The 20113-nt window shown below is 38.7% G+C and overlaps 1 protein-coding gene across 6 annotated transcripts in view; it reads left to right on the plus strand.

Annotated features, from left to right (window-relative positions):
- ANO4 (anoctamin 4) overlaps positions 1–20113 on the plus strand; it is a 165976-nt gene that overhangs the window by 32950 nt on the left and 112913 nt on the right. Inside the window, exon 1 of one of the 6 annotated variants that reach the window (XM_051784854.1) lies at positions 9054–9071. The exons of the other annotated variants lie outside the window; for them this stretch is intronic. The gene's annotated coding sequence lies outside the window, so the exon portion shown is untranslated. Of the gene's footprint in view, positions 1–9053; positions 9072–20113 lie in introns of those variants that run through there. 6 annotated transcript variants of the gene reach the window in all.

A 20113-nucleotide genomic window follows, 5' to 3' on the forward strand; every position in this document is an offset into this window, starting at 1 on the left:
GCATTATTTTCTAGGAAAAAGAGATGGTTCACAGTGAAAGGGCAAACAAAAAATACACGTTTCGGAGGTAGTTTGGGGCAAAGTTAAAGGTGCAAGGCAGGAGATTAGTTATAGCTGCATGGCAGAGGCTGTTAAGTGCTCATGGAGAAGTAGGAAAGAGAATAGACACTGCAGTTGTGAGAGAAAATGGAAATTCCTTGTGTAGGTTGAACACCAATGCAGCAACATTCACAATGAATAATTATTTAGGTAAGACAAAACTAGAAAAAACTCTATGAACCCCTAATGGGGCCCAGCAAAGTCAGATTAATGGGCAGTGTGATGGTAGATGGATATCAAAGGAAATAGACCTCAAATTAGGTATACATTAGGTGGAATAGTTTGAATTATTTGCAAGAAGAGATGTGCTAAGTCAACTGAAGTTATTTCTTTGAAAGTACTTTAAATCAAGGTTATATTTCTTGGGTTTTCTTTTTGCTTTGTAAATAATAAGAGTTTTAACCTGACCATGAGGATATTAAAGACCTTAAAATCCCAAGTGGAAGTTGATATTTAAATGAGGAGTCTCTGCTGAATTCCAGAAATCCAGCCTACTAGAATAACCGCTGTATTAGGCAACCCCATACGCAAGCTGGTATGCAAGATACAGAGACTTGCAGACCTAAACTTAAACAGTAAGCTGCTGTAGAATCTTCATCCAAAAAAAAAAAAAGGTTTTGTTAACTTTGTATTTATATCTTTCAACTGGTATAAGTCATCAGCTAGGAACCGGAATGAGAGCATTGGCACAGGACACCTGGAATTCTGAAGCTGGAATCCATAAGTGCATATTATATTAATGCTTTTAGCTATACCTTTTGCCTGCGGTTGTGGAGAGGGTATTCTAGTGGAGAATTTAATTTACTGACCCTAGTCAATAGCCACACACTGGAAAGAAAATAATGGTGGTCTCTGATCTGCTTTGTGTTGCAACCTGAGAAAGAAATATGTTGTATATGGCTTCACTACCTAAGAATTTCCCTGCATGCCCAGAGAGGAGGACAGTGCTGCCAGTGTGGGCGACACAGGCTGCAGAACAAATTTGTCCTGTTGTATACTGGTCCCAGAAATGCTATTTCCCAATCATTAGAGGAGAAGCGAGGATTCGCCTTCACTAAATACTATACCTAAATAATATTCAGCATACTGGAATATTTGTGAATAGTTTACTACCTGCTTGAATTTTTTTTCTGAATACAAATTTTAAAATGTAATTAAAACTTTTAGTGGGGGCAATTATATGAGGATGGTTTTGTTCTATTTGGGAGTAAATTGCTTTTACTATGAAATCTACATTCATGGTTTTGGCATTTAGGTGTTGTTTGTATCTGGATGTATGACTGTAACAGTGGATTAAATCTACAGCATATTTCAATGCTACTTTCAAAATGACAACTTCATTTCCAGCACAGTCTAAAAACCTTCCTATAATTATATGATGTCCTGTAAATAAACTGTCTCCAGAAGGCTTTAGAGAATTAAATAACTGAGGCAATACACAGTACAGAAAATAGTGCTGCAAAGACATTGTACTGAACTTGAACAAATGAAACCAGATTAATTAAAAGATTAAAGATAGAGGAAATGGAGGAACACGTTTTTAAGTGATCTGAAAGGAAACAGAGAACAAGTGAAATGTAAGATTTTTTAAAAAGAAGGGTAATCTTTGAGTGACAGATGAGATTGGGTGGGGAAAGGGTGCAGCCTCCCGGGAGGAAGAGCTGCCCAGGAAGATAAAGTAGCCCCAGAGGTGATGTAGCATGAGCTGGAATTGACCAAAGCCAGGGACAGAGTGCCATGAGGGCAGGGCTGGCTCCTGGTAGAGGTACCCTGGGCAACCAATGAGAACTGTAGGAGGGAATAGCCAGCCTTGTTTTTCTGTGCTTCTGCAGGAGTCCTGGTAAAGTGGCCTGTGGGCAAGACAAGGGGATGTGAAGCAGCAGAGTTTTATGTTAAGATGTCTTCTTGAAAATAAGATTGTCATTCCATACCTTTATCCCTTGGGCAGCAGCAGAGTGGCAGACCCCAGCTCTTCCCATTTCAGGACTGATTTGGCCCTCTCTTGGCTCAGCCCAAGGTCACCTCAGTGATGGCATCAGCCTGGATGACTAATTACAGAAGTGGAACACCGAAGGGGAAAACTTAAGATCACTTTTTTTAATAATTTCAAAATTCCTTATATTTTATATGTAGAAGTGATGTTTTAATCCTTCACAGCAAGGAAAAGAAAACCAATATGTTTTGTGAGTCATGTAACAGCGTGCATCTGAATTAGCTGTTTCCAGAGGTATTGGAAGTATAGCTACGGTGCCAGCCATGGAGACATACATAGACTGATCAGTCCTCAACCTCCTTACTCCACAAGATCTATTTCTCCCTCCAAATGTTATGTAGATTGCTACAGGTTTCTATTTTCATTTTTACCATTGCACAGTGGGTGGAGTTTTTTGCAAATGTTTGCTCTTTTGTTGAGGCCAGAGGTTGCTAGTGCTTTGCCTATCAGCCCAGACTATCCGCTAGACTTCGCATTCCTCTAAATCTGTTCTCAATAACTTACCACTTCCAGTTCATTTTTATGGGAAGTAGTAAAAGTCCCTTTATCACCTTAAGTTTCTCTGCCAGGTTGCATGGCACTGGGCAGCTTCCCACTGGCCCTCTATGGAGCTGAATTTCTAATGCTGGACAAGCTGAAGACAGTCTCTATCTGATGCAGATGGGTACTGTGCAGTTACTTCATAGTTGTCTTTGCTTTTGACTCCATCATTTTCCTGCACCAGTAGCTGTCTCCCAGTGTTACAGTTGCTGCTCTTTAAGAGTATCGCTCTTTCTCTTCGTGGCTACCTGGCAACTGCACTTGGAATGGCCACCTCTGGCCTTTGATTTCTAGTTGTGACAATCTATCTGCCCAACTGATGCTCTCTCTTGTGGCATGTGCTTCACAACGCTGCCCACAAGCCTGTCTGCAAAACAGCCTTACTTCTCCAGAGGGTGCTGGGCTGCTGTGCAGCTCCTGGGATTTTGCAGTGGAGTTGTCCAGCTTTTGCTTCCTACTTGCCTTGCCTTTGCACTAAACTATTTTTAGTAATAAAAATCCAGGTGGAGACTACATATGCATAAATTTCTGTTTGAGGTTGAACTGCTTTATTCTGTTGTGCTGTATTTTGCCTTGTCTTTTGAAGGTACTATGTTGGATAGTACAACAATTGCTTCTGTTTACACATGATGTTACTAGCCAAAGGATCAAAACGCTTTTGCATAGCCCAGATCTCAGAATTTGGAGGAGTCATCTGCTATGTTACATGCCTTCTGCCACTGAAAGTGAACAGACCTTCTCCATTTTTTTCCCAGATTGATGAATCCCCCTTCTGCTCTGTTCCTCAACTTGCGTTGTATGATGTCAGCACACATCGTGCCCTAGGATAGGTAACCTGATATACTACTTTGCTTTTCTCTCTCCTTTCTTGTGAAAACTTGTTCATCTCAGGATGTCATTCTTTAATTCTGATGGGACAGTACTGAAGTCCCCTCAGACAAAATCCAGTCTTGAGAGGAGACCTCATCTCTCAACTGATAAGGAGAGATAGAGGAGGTATATTTTACCCCTTGCAATCTGCATAGTCATGCAGTGTGAATTTTTCGGTACCTGTTAGAGCTCTTAGTTTTCACCATTTCCCCAGACTACCTTTAGCCTTCAGTGAGGCATATAAAGTTATTGTCAGAGGCTGAAGTCTTTGTCTTCTGCTCCAATGACTAATTGTGTGGCTATGTAGAAAGTACATGCTGTTTGGTATTTCTACTGCCCACGGTCAGGACTGCTATCCTGTGGGCTGAGCTTGTGGCTCTGGGCTATGGCTGCCGTGGTTGACTTCTCTGGCATAGAGGTGCAGTACTGGCTAGTCCAAGATTGAGCTTTTCATTAGTATTACTCATAAAGTAGTATGCTAGGATTATTGTTCTGCTTATTTCTTTACTTACCCAGGCAAATGTCTGGTCCCAGGTCTTGGACCATTCCCACTGTTCATTGGCATGTGCTAGCTGCCTCAAGCACCCTCAGAGTCTGCTAAGTTATATGAAGGATATGGAGGCATAACATTGTTATTTGAGTCCTTTTATCTCCTTGATCTGAGCATTTCTTGGATGACTAAGCTGGATTCTTTCGGATGTCCTCAGATATCTGATGTTTGATGGAGAGATAATGCCCCTCACTCCCACCCCTACATGTTCTGCTCTGAGTGCTTGTTAAGAGTTGGATGTAACTTAATACCATGTTCCTGGATCATCTCTACCTCAGCTCTGCTTCTCCTGCAAGACTGTCCTTGCTGAAACTTTGACATTTGGTTCAGTTTACACTTCACCTCTAGACCCTGACTGGTGTTTACAGCAGATCTTATGAACAATGCCAAATATACTGAGAAACCTCATAATCTTTCTCAGTATGATGGGACTTCTGAATGCCACAGGAAGTTATAATTTTGCCCTAGGATAAGTAGAGTGTTGTGTCTTTGACAGGGACTAGATAAGGATTATTCCTACTGAATAAGAATTTATATGCAGTGGTCCATGATTTAAGGTCTATGAAGGCTTTCAACTGGAGGGCCTCCTCCTTGAAACTAGGCTGTTGACTGTCTCAGTAGGAGTGATTGCATTAATGTCAGACCAGTTTTAATTACTCCTCTGTGGTTAACACGATCAAGTATTTCAGGAAGCTGGGGCTGCACAGAGGGAAAACAGAAGATTTATTGCTTGAACTCTTATCATCCAGCACCTTGAGGGCACCATCTTGCTGTCATCTGCCAAAACTGCTCTCAGACCTTGGCTTACCCTGCACTTCTGCCATGTGGTGTGAAGGGTGTTCTTCATGTCTACTTCCACAGACACTGAATAGCAATGTCTGTTCTTTCCTGGATATCTTAGGGGCCATATTTTTGTGTAGCAGTCACACATTGCTTCTGTAGCATATTAATAACTCTTAGCCACCATTATTCAGGTTAATGGTGCCACTTAGCAGTGCTGCAGGATATTACATTGCAGTGGCTCCTCCATCCAGCTAGAAACCAATTGGTCATATTGATCTTTTGTGAATTTACAAACTTAGCAGCTGAATTGCTGGTAGCTTGTACTAGTAGTGCTGAATACCTAGTTCTTTGCTACATTCACACTGCAGCTCACTCCCATCTGGAAATGATGAGGTAAGTACAAGTATGATCTAGATTGGAAAGTGAGAGGTTGACCAGCCACACTGTCCAGTGTTAATGGAAAAGTCACTTGAGGAAGGGAGTAAGCTGTATTTTTCTTCTCCTTTGAACTTTTCTTATTTCTGGGTTCTGTCATTTTAAACCTCATCTTCTCATTCTGTGCTATTAACAATCCTCATTTTGATTCAGTCTCAGAGTGGCTCAAATGACCTTCCTATCTGAAAGCATTTATTTATGTTCAGATTATGTCTCTGCAGTGTTTTTCTGTAAGACGGAAACATCCACAAAAGTTTTGTCTCTAATTAAAAGATTCCTGCGTGTTTCCAGGGTTAACTATAGCATGGAACTTCCAATTTTATAATGGAATTATCTATTCCTTGTACTGAGTCTTTCACTCTTTTTGAGAGGAGGGTAAAACAAACAAGTGGCTCTTTTTGTTCCTGTTCCATGGCAAAACAAAAATTGTCCAGAACTTTTACTGTGTGTTAAAATGTTTTGGACACTGTATTGCTCACTGGGTGAGCAAGCTCCTGGGAAGACATCACATATGTTTTAAGGAGGGAAGGGAGATCACAACATACTTCTCAGCTGGCATATGTCTCTGCCTGTGGTGGCCCAGTGATTTCCCTGGCTGGTTCCCCACTCATCTTCCCCCAGTGTCATTCTCTCTTCCTCTGTGTGCTAGGTTTCCTTGAATTGCTTTTTTTTTTTTTTTTAGTATGAGGAGCTGGTTGTAACACTGGTGATGCCATAAGGGAAATCATCAGTTTAAGCAAGGGTGCTGAAGGAGAAGGTTCAGCTAAACCCACAGTATTTTCTTTTGGTTTATTTCATTCATTTACACTTATATTAACTGAAAAACACACTTCCAACACCAGACAACATGTATCAGATACTGCTTTTTCAAGAAATAGCCAGTTGTATTCACCCTGCCAGTTGGCATCCTTCATACTATATTTGTGTACTGCCTGATTGTTCTGAATGCTGGCACCATCCTAATGAAGGACCAAAAGGCCAACACTCATGTTTCGTCTACTTTAAAAAGTAGATAGATACTGGATACTTAACTGCTTTCATAATCTTCAAATATTCCCTTTATGTGCCTTTGCCTGTTTAAAGACAACTGTGCCAGTTAAATTAAGTTTTAAATTAAGTTTTGAATCAAAGTTTTCTGGGCTTTATTATTCATGGAACCCAGTACAGATTAAAAACACAAGATAATTACTCAGAATTTATTTGTTTGTTTTTAAAATACTTATTGCATGCCAAAGTTTAAACAGGTCAGAACTGGTCTTATCCTTTCTGTGTTCAAAAGGTTCACAGTACTGGATGAGGGACTGAAAAAGCTTCCACTTTTTCCTCTGGTTGTTTTTAATGTTAGCTCCAAGACTTGCAGAAGTCCCAGGTCAGCAGGTAAGCTGGTCTTCCAGCTTACTGGGCCACCAAAACACTGCTAAATGCTTTGTCTGCAAGCTGTGATTTTGAATTTGTGCATCATCTGATGCCTGTTGCTAAGATGCTGTTGCCTTTCCAATAAAATGGCTGTAATGGGCTTTGCTGCTCTTTTATTGACCAATATTTGGGCTAGCTCCCACCATACTTATATCACTTCTAAGCAGTGGTGTTTCCAAAGCAATTCACAAGCACTCTACTTAAGAACACTTTACTGTTCTGCAATTTGCTGATGCTGTGTAAATGAGAAGTCACAGCCTAAAGAAAATGCCAGTCACAGGAAAGGAAACAGAGACAGAGGAAAAGAAAAGAGAGAAAAGGGTGGGGGGAAACTTCAAAGCACATGAATGATGCTTCACTACTGTTCTTAGCTTAACTTATTCCTGAACACAAAATTAGTCTCAGCTTTCAAAGAAGCATCATGGAGTGATTTAGCTCTGGTCATTCTCAGCTTTGTTCTGAACTATAAGGTTCTGTATGGAGACCTCCAGCAACTTCTCTACTATCAATCTCTAAGGAGATGTAGGGACTCCTAAGATGGATCTCTGGAGTGTGGCTTGTTGCCATAGTTTTTGCGAAGACCCTTATTCAAGACTGAATATGGAGAATAATTGCAGTTTAATCTAATTACTTTCTCTATAAAAAGTAGTGTTTCAAAGAATGAATTTACCTGTTAGTGACATAGATTACAACCTTGAAATGCTTGTACCAGTCTAGCTGTTTGCACACTGAACTCCAGTTTTCTACTTGTTCAGAAAATGGGTTTTTCATTGCTTAAACTCTGTGTGCTGCAAAATACAGTTCTTTGGGACTTGTACATTGAAACCAAACTGGACTTTGTTTAGGGAGCAAGGAGTTGCTGATAGGTGTGATCTGTCCCTGTAAGAGAAGGCAAAAAGGCATAGGGATCACTAATTTAGGAGCAACATTGCTGTTCTGGGATTTGGGGAATGAGATGGTGACTGCTACCTACTCAATTTTCATTGCAATCGTAACTGTAACTCTGGTACCATACAGATAATGGTTTTTTCCCCTAGAAGTCCTAGTGGATAATTACAAAGCATATGGATTTAGTCAAATTTATGGTAATGGCAAAGCAGCAATGGTAATTACTTGTGTGTTCTGCCATTTTTAAAAAGGTGATTTCATTGTCGTCATGATCATGTGTTTTTAGTGTAAAATAATTTGATATAACTTAGAATATCCTGCAGTTACCGTGACTAATATGGTAGTAGATCAAGTAAGGAGGCTTTCTTGAGTAGTCATTCAAGGTAAAATGAGTAATACCCAGACACTGCACCACGAGTCTGAGCATGTTTTTCCTTCTATTGGTTTAAACCATAGAGCTTTAAGGTCAAGCAGGTCTCTGAAACAAATTTGATTCATTGTATTAAAATCAACTCTGTCTACGTCAGATATTTTAATTGTGCTTGTACAGATACTTATGTCAGGAGAGATAAAATATTAAATGCATAATGAATAATGCAGCTGTCTCACAGTGCTGTGATCTTTATGTGAATAAGGAAGCCACAAATTGCCTGGGTATTGAACTGGCACAACACTTGCTATTATTTCTGCAGTGACAGCTTATACAAGGACAAGTTGCATGATGTAATGTTGAACATTGTATGGTTTTTAGAGGAGAAATGCTATTTTCCCATCTCCTAATGCAGTAACAGAGCTGTGCAGTTGTCTGCTTCCAGATAGCTGACACAGCTATGTGGACAGCCAAGGTTTAACGTAGCTTTGCATGTTATTGTGCAGAGGAGAAGTCAATAGAGGGAGATACCCATGTGAAATTGCATCTTGAGCCGTGGAAAGGAAATGGAAGGTGCCTTTGGTAAAGAGCTTTTCAGTCGTGACCTTCGGTTTCTACATGCTTTCTTTGGGGATGCAATTCACTCTCTTGACATGCAATGACACTAACTGACTGCTTTACTGTTTTTTGCGTTGAACTTCAGCTACTCCTACCATTCCTTCCTTGCCTTTCCTCCTTTCTTTCCCTAGTATAACCTAGACTTCTGGCTACGGTCTGACCACTGGAAGATGTTGCTTTTTTCACCTCAATTCTTTCTCCCACAGATTTTTTTTTTCTTCCAATTTTAGGTAAAAATAGATATTTCCAATATTTTTCTGAAAACATTTCTGCTGCTGAAGTTTCAGTTACACAGAGGTTATGTCCTTTAATCTTCAGAATTAGGATGGAATTTTCACTCCCATTTGCCTTACTGGGGGCTGAGGACTAGCACAGAACATTTCTTCTTTAAAGAAAAAACTTTAAAAAGGGAGAATTTCACTTTTAAAATTAATCACCATAGCAACCTTTACAGTGAGTTTCCAAACATAGGAAGTTGCCTTTAGGAAGCATCCTCAGCTAAGAGAAAGGTGAGTTTTTACAGCTTCTAACAATATTCCTGTAGAATACATGATTTTACAAGAATCAGTTAGAGGGATTTTATATGCAGAAAGGAAGTTATATGATCCTGGTGGGTTTTCTTAATTTATTTTTTTTACAAGGATGCTGCATGCTAACTAATCTTATCATAATGCTGGCTTAAAATAGACATGGAGAACTAGATAGAACCTGGTGATAATACTTATGATATCATCGGATATCATCTAGGTGGATATTTAGTTAACAATTTGCCAACATTTCTCTCATGCTTAAAATATTATTTTTCCTTTTTCTAGTTGTGGACTGCCTTTTCATGCATATTCATAATCTTATCGGGAAATACTTTTACAATTGGAAAGGAAAGTGTGATAACAGAACAGAGGAGTGAGAAAACAAGTTGTTCATGTATTAAAAGAAGAAAATCCTTCATACATTACAATTCAGTGAAATGTAACTTTAGCACTCATCTCTGTGTTCCTTTTATTGCTCTCAGTACTCAGCTATGTTATTTTATATCCTATTTTTGTATGTATGAGATCCAAAGAATATATAATTTCCCACTGGAATTTCCCTAGTGAAAATATTGTACATCAGATGAAATCTTGACATTTTCCCTGAAATGGGAACTCTGCTGTTTCAGTCTGATATCTTTAAAATAAGAGCATTTTAGAATGAAATTTTTATGTCTAAAGGAGTTGTGAGACTGAAGAAAACGCTTACAGATAGAGAACTTCAGTCTCTGTGCAGGTTTCAGAGGATGGCAGAAAGGCTCATGGACTGGCAAGAGACAGCCACTCTTAATTGGATTGCAGAAATACCACGGAAAACATTCTGCTAAAAAAAAAATCTGGTTGGCTCTGCCAGGGTTGAATATAATGATTCAGAAGTGTATCAGGGTATGTGGGAGTGTTCCCACACTGCATGTAGGAAGCAGAAGGGCAGGTCAGAAGAGGACTTTCCTTTTCTCCTTTCATGCCATCTGTAATTGTGAGGTCTTGAGTTGCCCATGGGAGGCTCTGTCAGCCACACTGCTGATGTCTGGAGAGGGCACGGTGGACTTCATCCATGAGCTCACTGCCTGGTTTTATTTAGCTGCATGGCCACAGTTCATTTGTATTCCACTGGTTGTGTTCCCAACTTGGAGGAAGAAAGCTGTTCCTGCTGGAATTAGGGCTAGTTGGTGCTGTTAACAGTCCAGTATTTCTCCATGTACTGCATATCTGGAAGAAACAGATTAGAAAGTACCTCTAAGCAAGGGAAAGTTTTAGAAATACTTTTTAAAATTTATTTTATTCATGTAGCGAGTCATTTAAAGGTGACAGCCTTAAGTTCAGTACCTGAGTAGCTCAATTAAAAGCAAATGCAGTTAAAAATAAGCTCAATTACTGCATTACTCATGTTATGTAACATCTTTAGAAAAGTTTAACTTTTAGAGCAAAGTTAGCAGTAAAGTTAGTAACAGTTATCTGAAGTGTGTGCTCTTTTAGGATGTGTCTGCCATCATTCAGTGATGTTTTTATTTTGTGAGAAGTATGGGTAAGTAAAAGATTGTCTGTTGTACTTTTGTAGTGGAGGATAGGATCAGTGTGATCTGAAGGGTTGTTTTTTTTAGTATGTGAGAGGGTCCTGTCAAGAACTTTATATTCAATTCCGAAGTCAGCTGAAGGCTTGACAAGGTGTTAGGTCAGCGAGCAGTTCAGCAAGCAGTACATTTACAAAATACCATTGAGGCACGGGATTGCATCTGCAAGAAAGCTGAGAGTGGGTCATGCCAAGTGGTTGCAGGATGAACAAGAATCTTTCTAAGAAGTGACTGTTGTGAATTACCATGACCAAGTTTCTGAAAAATTGTCTGACAGATTGACCTTATGCAGTTGACAGATGTTCTCCTTCCCCAACACTTCTGATAGATGGGATTATAGCTAGGTCACAATCTCATACCATCTGTCAGCATGGAGTAAAACCTATTGCATAGCCCTTTTACTGAGGAAGTCGGATTGTCCTGTTTTTACGAACAATACATGTTCATGTCTATAACAAAGATAAACAGTAGACTTTATGCATTAGAGATAACAATTGCAGTTTTAAAATTAAGGAGATGAGATGAGCTGCAGCAGAGTGCAATAACAGAGGGGACAAAGAACTTTGTTTCATGCATTTATAGGATCTTACCATGGTATAAATGAGAAAAAAAGCCGTCAGGGAGTTATCACTTTGCATGAATTTAGAACATATATGGTCCTTATATTCACTGAATGTGAATTTAGTGTCAGTGAGAATAATTGCTGAATTATAAATTGCAGATATTCAGGGATTGTATCAAAGTAAATGCCTTGAGATATTTTGTTTTGGCTGAAGCTAATACATAAAACATTTTGACATATACCATTAAACACCAAAAATGAAAAAAACAGTTATGGAACTGATAGGAGCACCAATTATCTTGAGCATATTTAGACAGTAATTTTTAGAACATCTGAATTTTTATGAATCATTGTTGCATTTGGTCTAATATTTTGGCTCATTATTGTCAATGATGAAATCATTTTTACCTTGATTGGCTTAGATGTACTTTTTAAAAGTCCAGGTGGAGACCCATAATAGAAAAACACATTGTGAGAGGAATAGGTTTTGACAGCTGGAAAAGCAGGAGCAAACCCAAAACCCAGCAGCTTATGAAGAAGAGAGAGTGTGTCACAATCATTTACTTGCCATGGCTTGATCACCAAAGGAGGTATTGTCAGTAGTCATAAAATGAAAACCATACCCAGTTTTCAACAAGGAGAGATGTCATGTAAGGAGATGGAAAATATCATGAAGGTTATCAGGAATTGAAAAGAAATACTTTCTAAGTGATTATAGTCTTATCTATTATTCACTTTTTCACACACCTTCATACATTTCAGTTCTAAGTCATCTACTTCTTTGACTTAAAGGCACATAACATACTTTATTGATTGAGGCACTAAAATCATATTTGGAAATTTATTCTCAAATTCTGTTTGTGTAATTGTAATTATGACTGTGATTCATCTACAGCTTTTTGTAAGCTGGCTCATATTGCTTTGTAAATTAATAAAAATATTTCTGTTTGGTGGTTAACTACTTATAGAAATTTAAATTTAAGAATATTATTTCTAAACCCAGCCTTTTCAGGATTTAGAATTGTGTTCATAAAGAATTAGAGGGAAGAGGTCAGTCCAATGGGACCCATGATTTTCAGTGCCATTTTGATTCTAGGGATTAGATCTAATATGAAGAGGTACTCGTGGCTCTTTCTTTCAGGAAGTATATAAGACAGCTTTATGTAGTCATGTCTAACCAGTCATTTCCTCAGGGAAGGAATGAGGTAGGTGGTTTGATTGGTTATTTTTATTTTGTTGGGTCTTGGGTGATGGTTTTTTAAAGCACTTTGCATTTTGAAGGCTTGATGTCATTTCCATTTGGGTTTTTTTTCATTCACTAGGCTGCCCATCAGTTTTCTTAGGGCTAAGTGCCCTACTAGTGGACTTTACTATTTTCTTGGTTTCTCAATAGACTTCTGCCCACATATTTGAATTTTCTCTTTGAGGATCTTGTATCACTGTATGAGCAGAGTACACAATCATCTCTAATTGTTCAGGTGCTGTGAATTGCTCAAAGAAAGACCCTCTTAATGACACATTAAGCTCTTCTCAGAATCACTACTAACAAGTTTCAGGATTGTATAGGCAGTTTTGGTGATGAAATTTCAGTTTAGGATTTATTCATGAAGATTGCATTCTACACACCTTTTGATGTATATACTTGACTCTGGGCAAAATGGTATCTGTGAAGAGAAACTACCTCTTCCTGAACTGTCTGTTGGTTTGAATCCTCAAAGCTCCTGTGACATTCACAGCAAATTCAGCATCATTCCCGGACTGGAATGCTCTTGCAAATATGACTTGCAATATATTTGCAATTCTAGCAAGTGCAGTCTACAGATATTTGCAATATTTGTTACACATGTAGTGAATTTTTTTAAATACTTCTTTTTACTTTCTGTTCATGGTTTTTAGAATGAATGAACAGTAATGGGTTAGGTGTATGACTGAAGAAAGGAAAAGTTTTATGAAAAAATGTTCATGAATGTCCTTTCACTGAGAAGATGTCAGTCACAGGAACTAAACTTAGGCACGTGTTTCTTTTTATAGGATCTTCCTATAATCAAGTTGGTTTAGGTGGCTTGAGAAAATTTCTGTCTCTTTTGTGCCTTTTCTCAAACTGTAGGAATATTGAATTAATAACCAGTGGTTTATGTAGTGCATAAAACATAGCTTAAAGTTTACCTTGCATATTTTTCATGTTTTTCTGAATTGCTAACTTATCAGAGAATTATTTATGAATAAACAATAGGCCTTGCCCATGCACAAGGCTGTTATTCAGTAAATGAGTTAGAGCATGGTCTGCCTTTTACAAAAACAAATCTGTATATTATAGACCTCTGACGATGCAGCTACTGCATTTTTATAGCCTTCTACCATTCCTTCTGATTCTGCTATAAAGAGATCAAGAAATTGAAATGGTATCGATGAGTAGAGCACTTTCTGTCTCTATGTACTTATCTGCCAAATCCGGACAATCATTATCTGATCACTGTTGTCTTTCAGAGTTTATTGGTCTTCCATCAGAAATATAATCTAACTCAGAAGTGAAATAAGCAACACCCTTGCTTTGTCCAATCCAGATCAACATAAGCTGATCAATTGGATCCCTATGAGGAACATATGCACAAGCATGGAAGGTTTACATATTCTTTTCAATTGTATTTTGTTATTTTTAATTGTTTGACGTATTGCCAGAATGATGAGGTGGCAGATGAACACAGATTTTCACTGGCATCTGCTGCACACTACAGCTGCCATCTCCTCTGGGGATCACTTTCACTTTATGGCCATTTAGAAAGCTTGGCACCAGAGGCTTTATTATAACCAAAAGAATTACTTGCCAAGAGAGAGTGTACTGAAAAGTAATGATGCACAAAGAAAGACAAGTAGTACACATGCCTCAAAATTTCCGATACAACTGGCCTTTGTCAACATGTCTTTCCCATGGAAGAGCCTGATGGTAGACTTCGGTGTTTCAACAAGCCTGGCTGTGGAGGCTGGTGCTTCTTTCTAGCCGAGCAATGCTCATCCAGGCTCTGATGCAACATACTGCAAAGCACATCCTTCCAGCCCATGTGAGAGTTTACCCAGGAGGGGTGGGAGGCTTCTGGGCCCCCTTCCAGCAAGGCTTCAGCATCAGACCCTGGACACAAGAGTAGCTGAAGCCTGGTAAGCACCCATGAGTCCCAGGCTGTAGGAAGAACCTGTATGCCCACAACAGACAATTGTTTCAAAAGGCAAAAACCCTCCCAGGTATTGGACGTGATCCAACATGTGTGACTTGCTTACTCAGATGTGCAACTGTCCAGATGCATATTTATTTTAAAGACATTTTATTGAAGTTTATACTTTGCTGCAATATGGTGTATAAGATAATTTTTCCTATTTGGAGGAGGGAGAAGACAAATAACTTGTCTTGTGATCTACCCCTGAAGGCATTGGCTGTGTAGTTTTGACAATAATATATCATCAAAATAAAAGTCAATTGATGGTTAATAAAGCTATCTGTGGGCAGGGAGCACTTAGACACAAAGCTTGTAAAAGGCCCCATAGCTGGGATTATAGCACAGGCTGGGTGAGGGCAGGAGAGTACACTTGACCTGCTGCTTGTGGGTTCCCCAGAGGGTGTGATCAGGGCTGGCCTGAGAGCACCAATGGCCAACCAGTCCCTGAAATGGGATGCAAAAAGAGAAAGTTAAATTAAGCCTAGTTGCTGCGCTGAAAATCCTTACTGTCTGCACCATGGAGGCAGACACATTCAAACATATCCCAAGCTATCTTCTTTTCCCATCTATGAAGTCTCCTGAGGTTTTTTTCTTGTTTCGCAGATGATGTCTCAGATTGATTGCACTGTTCTGCATTATGGAGAATATCCGATTAAATCAGATAAAATGAGACTTGTGGTATTTGAAATGTAGCAGTTAACATTCAGGCAGCAAATTAAGATGGGGAAAAAAAGAAATCTCTGCTTTTAAATATACCTATATTCATAATACATCTGCATGATTAGTCCTTCTCTTCATTACTTGGCCGGTAAAAACTGTCTGGGACTTGACTTTGTGCTTTGTTTCACAGAGCATCGTGGTTTGCCCTGATCTTTGTACTGTGTATTGCTGCTGTGTGTGCAATTACCTTTTACTGTATGGATGAAAAGCTCAAAATCAGTGCAAACAGGTTTAGTGAGAATGCTCTTGACTTTGAAAATCAGAGTAATAACTACTTATTAAGAAAGAAAACAATTTTAAATGCAGTGCTTTTGTGAAAGTAAGTTTTAAATCACTTCAATGTTGAGTCTATTTTCAGCTAGTAAGTACTCTACATATATAGAAAAACGAATCAGGCAAAATTTACTGCATGGTTTCCAAATCAATAAGTGCCACTTAGGGAGACAGATTCAGCCTTCTGATATTGATAATGCATCAAAGAAAGAAGTATTGACATGATGTTATTTGTTTTGACAAAAACTGGAATATGAATATGTTGGGTTTTGTTTGAACCTATATTCATTCTAATGCAAGTCTATTCTACTTGATTATAGAAACAGTGAGTCAAAATCCAGAATATCCAATCCACAGAAATTCTTATCTTCTTGCTCCCCGCCCCCCCACCTTTGAATCTCTTTTAAGCACTTTCTGGGGTCACATTTCTACATAATGCTTAAAATATTTCTATCAGAATTTGCTTCTGGATGGTTGAAATATTTCATCTTGGTTGGACTTCTTGTTTTCATTGTATTTTGCTTTATTATTTTGATTTGTTTTTCTTTCTGGTCTCAATGTTTATGGTTTGAATTATACCTGCTATTTGTATATTAAAGTAACATTAATTGATGACTGGTATTACAGGTAGTGTTTCAGCAATTGAAATGATAATTTTTTTTGCTTACTCAGAGATAACTGGTATTCTAATTAATAATTTATATCCTACTTGATTTGTTAGATTACATTTTTTAAAATGTAAAGTCATTACAAATCGAAATTCAAGATATTCCAGTCCAGATAAGGTCAAAATTATTTTCTAAACAAATTTTTTGACAGCAACTCTTGACTTGGTGACAATTTTTTTTTCCTTTAAAAGTTGTCAACTTTTTGACAGAGAAACATTCTACTGAAAATTTTTTATCAGCCTCAGTTTTTTATTTCTATTGTATTTATCAGATTTCAAGACAAGGTATTCTTCCTTACTGCAATTTTCATACTGGGACATGTAAAGGAACATTTTAGAATACCTTTTTTTTCCCCCTGAGTTACTCTTCAGCATGCATGTAGTTCTAATACTAGTGAAAATCCAGTAGTAATAATAAAGTAAGTCAAAGTAGATAACAAACAAACAGAAAGAGAACAGTAATAAACACAACTATAAAAATGCCAGCAACCCCAGGAAGAATTCAGTCAGCTGGGATGGTGACAAACAACACTGCAGATTGCTGGGTGAGCTGAAGTGAGGCATATTTCACACACATTTATCCCAGTAGCCTGGAAAACACAGTAGCATATATACACTGTACACCATGTTTCGTTTTTGTAGAGAGGAACTAAAGAATGAATTGTCAGACTGAAATAAAGCTACAAGACTTATAAATAATTCAAATCAGGCATCTTGAGGGAAAAATGTTCCATTTATTCGCCTGGGCTCATAAAACTTTTGTAGGTAGCAACTTGTGTCCAGCACTGTGGTCCTGCAACATGCCTATGACAATCACCATTAATTCAACAGCAACCCAAAAGAACTTTATATTCACTTAGCTAAGCTTTTCATACCTAAAGAAGACAAGTGGTTTTTCAGAGTGTCATGTAGACCATCAAAGTGGGATTATTATGACTCTTTCCAAGATATTTTCATGATTTCAGGTTGTTATCTTGCCTCTCTATGAGCACTATGGGAGTTTTTCAGTCATGCTAAATAATCACCATTGAAATCACTAGCTGCTTGTAATTTAATAAACCACCTCCAAGGCTATAAAAACAACCCTTTGATGGGGGGCCTAAGGTGAGCATGACCTTTCTATTTGTTAGGACTTTGATAGGCTGAAATTAACACTAGGTCTGGATGCAGTTTTATCACAAATAATGTAGCTACTTTTGCAGGGGAGAATAAGCTATTCTGATCTAAAGCACATAAGCAAATATAAACTTATGTTCTCATAGAATCTGCAGTTCTTTAACGGTTCATTTCTACATCAGTAGAAATGTATGCAGTAAAGCTGGATAAAACTCACTGTATACACAAGCCCCTTCTTCATGGAGTCCTGGTTATAGTTCAGACGTGTCTTTGATCCCACTTCGAAATGCAGATTCTAACACCACTGTTGACTTGCAGGTACAGGATGATGCTACTCTCCTCCCTTTGAAGGCAGGTAATTGAAAAAAAGTGACAAGTAATACAGTTTTGTGAAGATTTGCGTGAAGATTTGCTTTGCTGATAGAAAAAGGCTGTACATCAACGGTCTTACAGAAGCGATAAACATAAGACCTAGAGAGCAACTGATGTGGAAAAAGATGCAACATACAAATGAGAAAAATAATGCAGTATTTCTTCCTGCTGTCTTTGCTTGACATAGGGACCTCAAGTAGATGGGTTAGAAGAGCGATCCCTGATTCGCTGGAAAATTGCCCAAAGACCTGACATATGTGACAGGGAGGCAGAGTCCATCTAGAAGTATCTTGGGGCAAATGAGATTTACAAGACAAAGAATAAAACCCGAAATATCATTGTGTCACTGTGTGAATGTTTGGTGAAAGCACAGTCTGGACATCATGGGCATTTCTGATACTGCTTGTTGAAACTTTCTTAATGTGCATTTCAGGTCTTCCTTCTTTGAAAAAGGCAAGGAACACAGGAGGAGTGACCAGGGATGATTGTAGGTATACAACAGCTTATGAGTGAGAAGTCTAGTTTACACTTAGGAAGTGTAAACTAGACTTCCTAAGCTTGGAAGTAGAAACAGAGTGGAAGATATGATAGAATACTGTAGTATCATGAGTGGAAGGAGAGGTAAAGGAAAGAGGTTATTCATGATCTCTTTCAATACAAAACTTTCAGGGATAACATGTTTCAGACAAAGAAAATTAGCTATTTCTCCGCTGACTGTATGTTTAAGCTCTGTGGTTTCTTTCCATGAAAAACTGTATATGCTAAAAATGGATGTAAATTCAGAAGCCAACTGGACAAAATTTTTGATAGAAAATGAGAAAAAAAGTAACATTTTGGGAACAGTTTCTGAAACTGTTACAAATCTTGAAAATCCTGTCATCTCTCCAACATCTGGGAGGAAGGAGGGTGGGGGGAGCAACAGTGTAAAGCCTCAGAGAAATGAACACATGTAGCTTGTCAAATGCACAGTATTAGTCTTTCTTCCAGCCAGTGTAGTTCCCAGGAAGGTCTGTAACCAGTAGCTTTTCTGTTTGCTTGCTTAAAAGTTTGCAGTTGTGAGGTGTTTTTTACATCTGATGTAGTCAGAAGTATTTTAGCATTTTCAAAGCTATACTTGAAGTGTAATCTGGTCTTAGATATGATTTCATAATCATGTGTTACCAGTGGCAAGGGACTTGATGCTGTATTAAAGAGGTGGTATTTAAACTCCTGAAAACTGATTTAGTCTAACGTGGGAATCCTAATGAAGTTGTAACATTTTTCACCAAGTTAAGCATGCTTTCTGGATGTATTTGTAACCTAAGACATAGTGTGAGAAAAAAAAAAGCGAACTGCCTTTAGGCTATGCTTTTGGGCATGTGTACAGAGGGCAGCAGGAGAATTTTTCTCTCACGCTTCTTCATTTCCACCTAGACTTCAGAGCAAGAAGAGTCCATCATGGCATCAAGAATTGCTGTGTCTCTCCTGAGTCTCAGATTAAACTGGGTTTGCATGAGAAACCTTTTACATTGCTTTCTTTTCTGAGCTCCCCCTTATCAAGGCTATCTCAAACGTGCAAAATACGAAGCTGTCTGCAGAGCTTCATTGACTTTAATGGGAAATGTGACAATTTGCACAAGGTGAGGAAAGAGTTAGCTTATTAAGGTGGACAAATTTGCTGGCTTTCCTGTGTGTAAAAGTTGAAAGGAACTAAATATGTAATTTTCCCATTTATTTATTTCTCCTTAAAGCCTCATTTTCTGCACTCTGCTCATGCTTCTCAAGTGCTTCCTTATGACTTTACTTATCTGTGCCTTAATGACTGCAGATTTTCCAGAGCTGCTTTACTTTTTGTGTCTCTACGTGACAGCTGAGATTTTCTTCCTTCTTTCTCTAGTCTCCCCTGTATAGCTCTTCTCTGAAAAGGACCTTGAAGAAAGGGTCTACCTCAATCTGCTCCTAAAGCCTCCATGTAGGGCTGAAACAGAATAGAAGACCCACATAGAAAAGAGTGTAGTATTTTGCCTCCAAGATGAGCGCTGACACTCTAATAATGCGAAACTCAAAGCACTTCCCTAACCTACCAGTGCTACTTTGTTATCCCAGAGAAGGTCTATGCGGCAAGTCAGGACACTTGAGGCTAATTAAGCACTGTTAGCTAATGGATTGTTTATACAATTTTGTAACTGTGTTGTATTATTATTTCTCATTCATGTTCTTATAATCTCTATCTAGAGACGAACACATCAGAAAGCAATCTATAAATGGATGCCTGTAACCCAAAGTGGTACAAGGTGGAAGAAAACTGGGGCTGACACAAACCTGACTGTCACTACAGGAGTGCCTCCCCAGGATGAGAGGTGTCTCAGTCCCAGCACAGTATAATTTGGGCACAGTGCTTTTCTGACCTCCGGTTCAGGTGCAAGAGCCACCTCTATCAGTGCCAGAGCCACTGTGCTGTGCTCAAACAGTGCAGGCCCACTGGATGAGGTGTGCTGGGTGCAAGTGTTGCTCATGCAGAGAGGTGAGTGGTGCACAGCTGCTGGTGAGGG

This window comes from Manacus candei, unplaced genomic scaffold (assembly GCF_025592945.1).
Source record: "Manacus candei isolate 608988 ecotype Guabito, Panama unplaced genomic scaffold, ASM2559294v1 h1tg000018l, whole genome shotgun sequence".
Lineage (NCBI taxonomy): Eukaryota > Metazoa > Chordata > Aves > Passeriformes > Pipridae > Manacus > Manacus candei.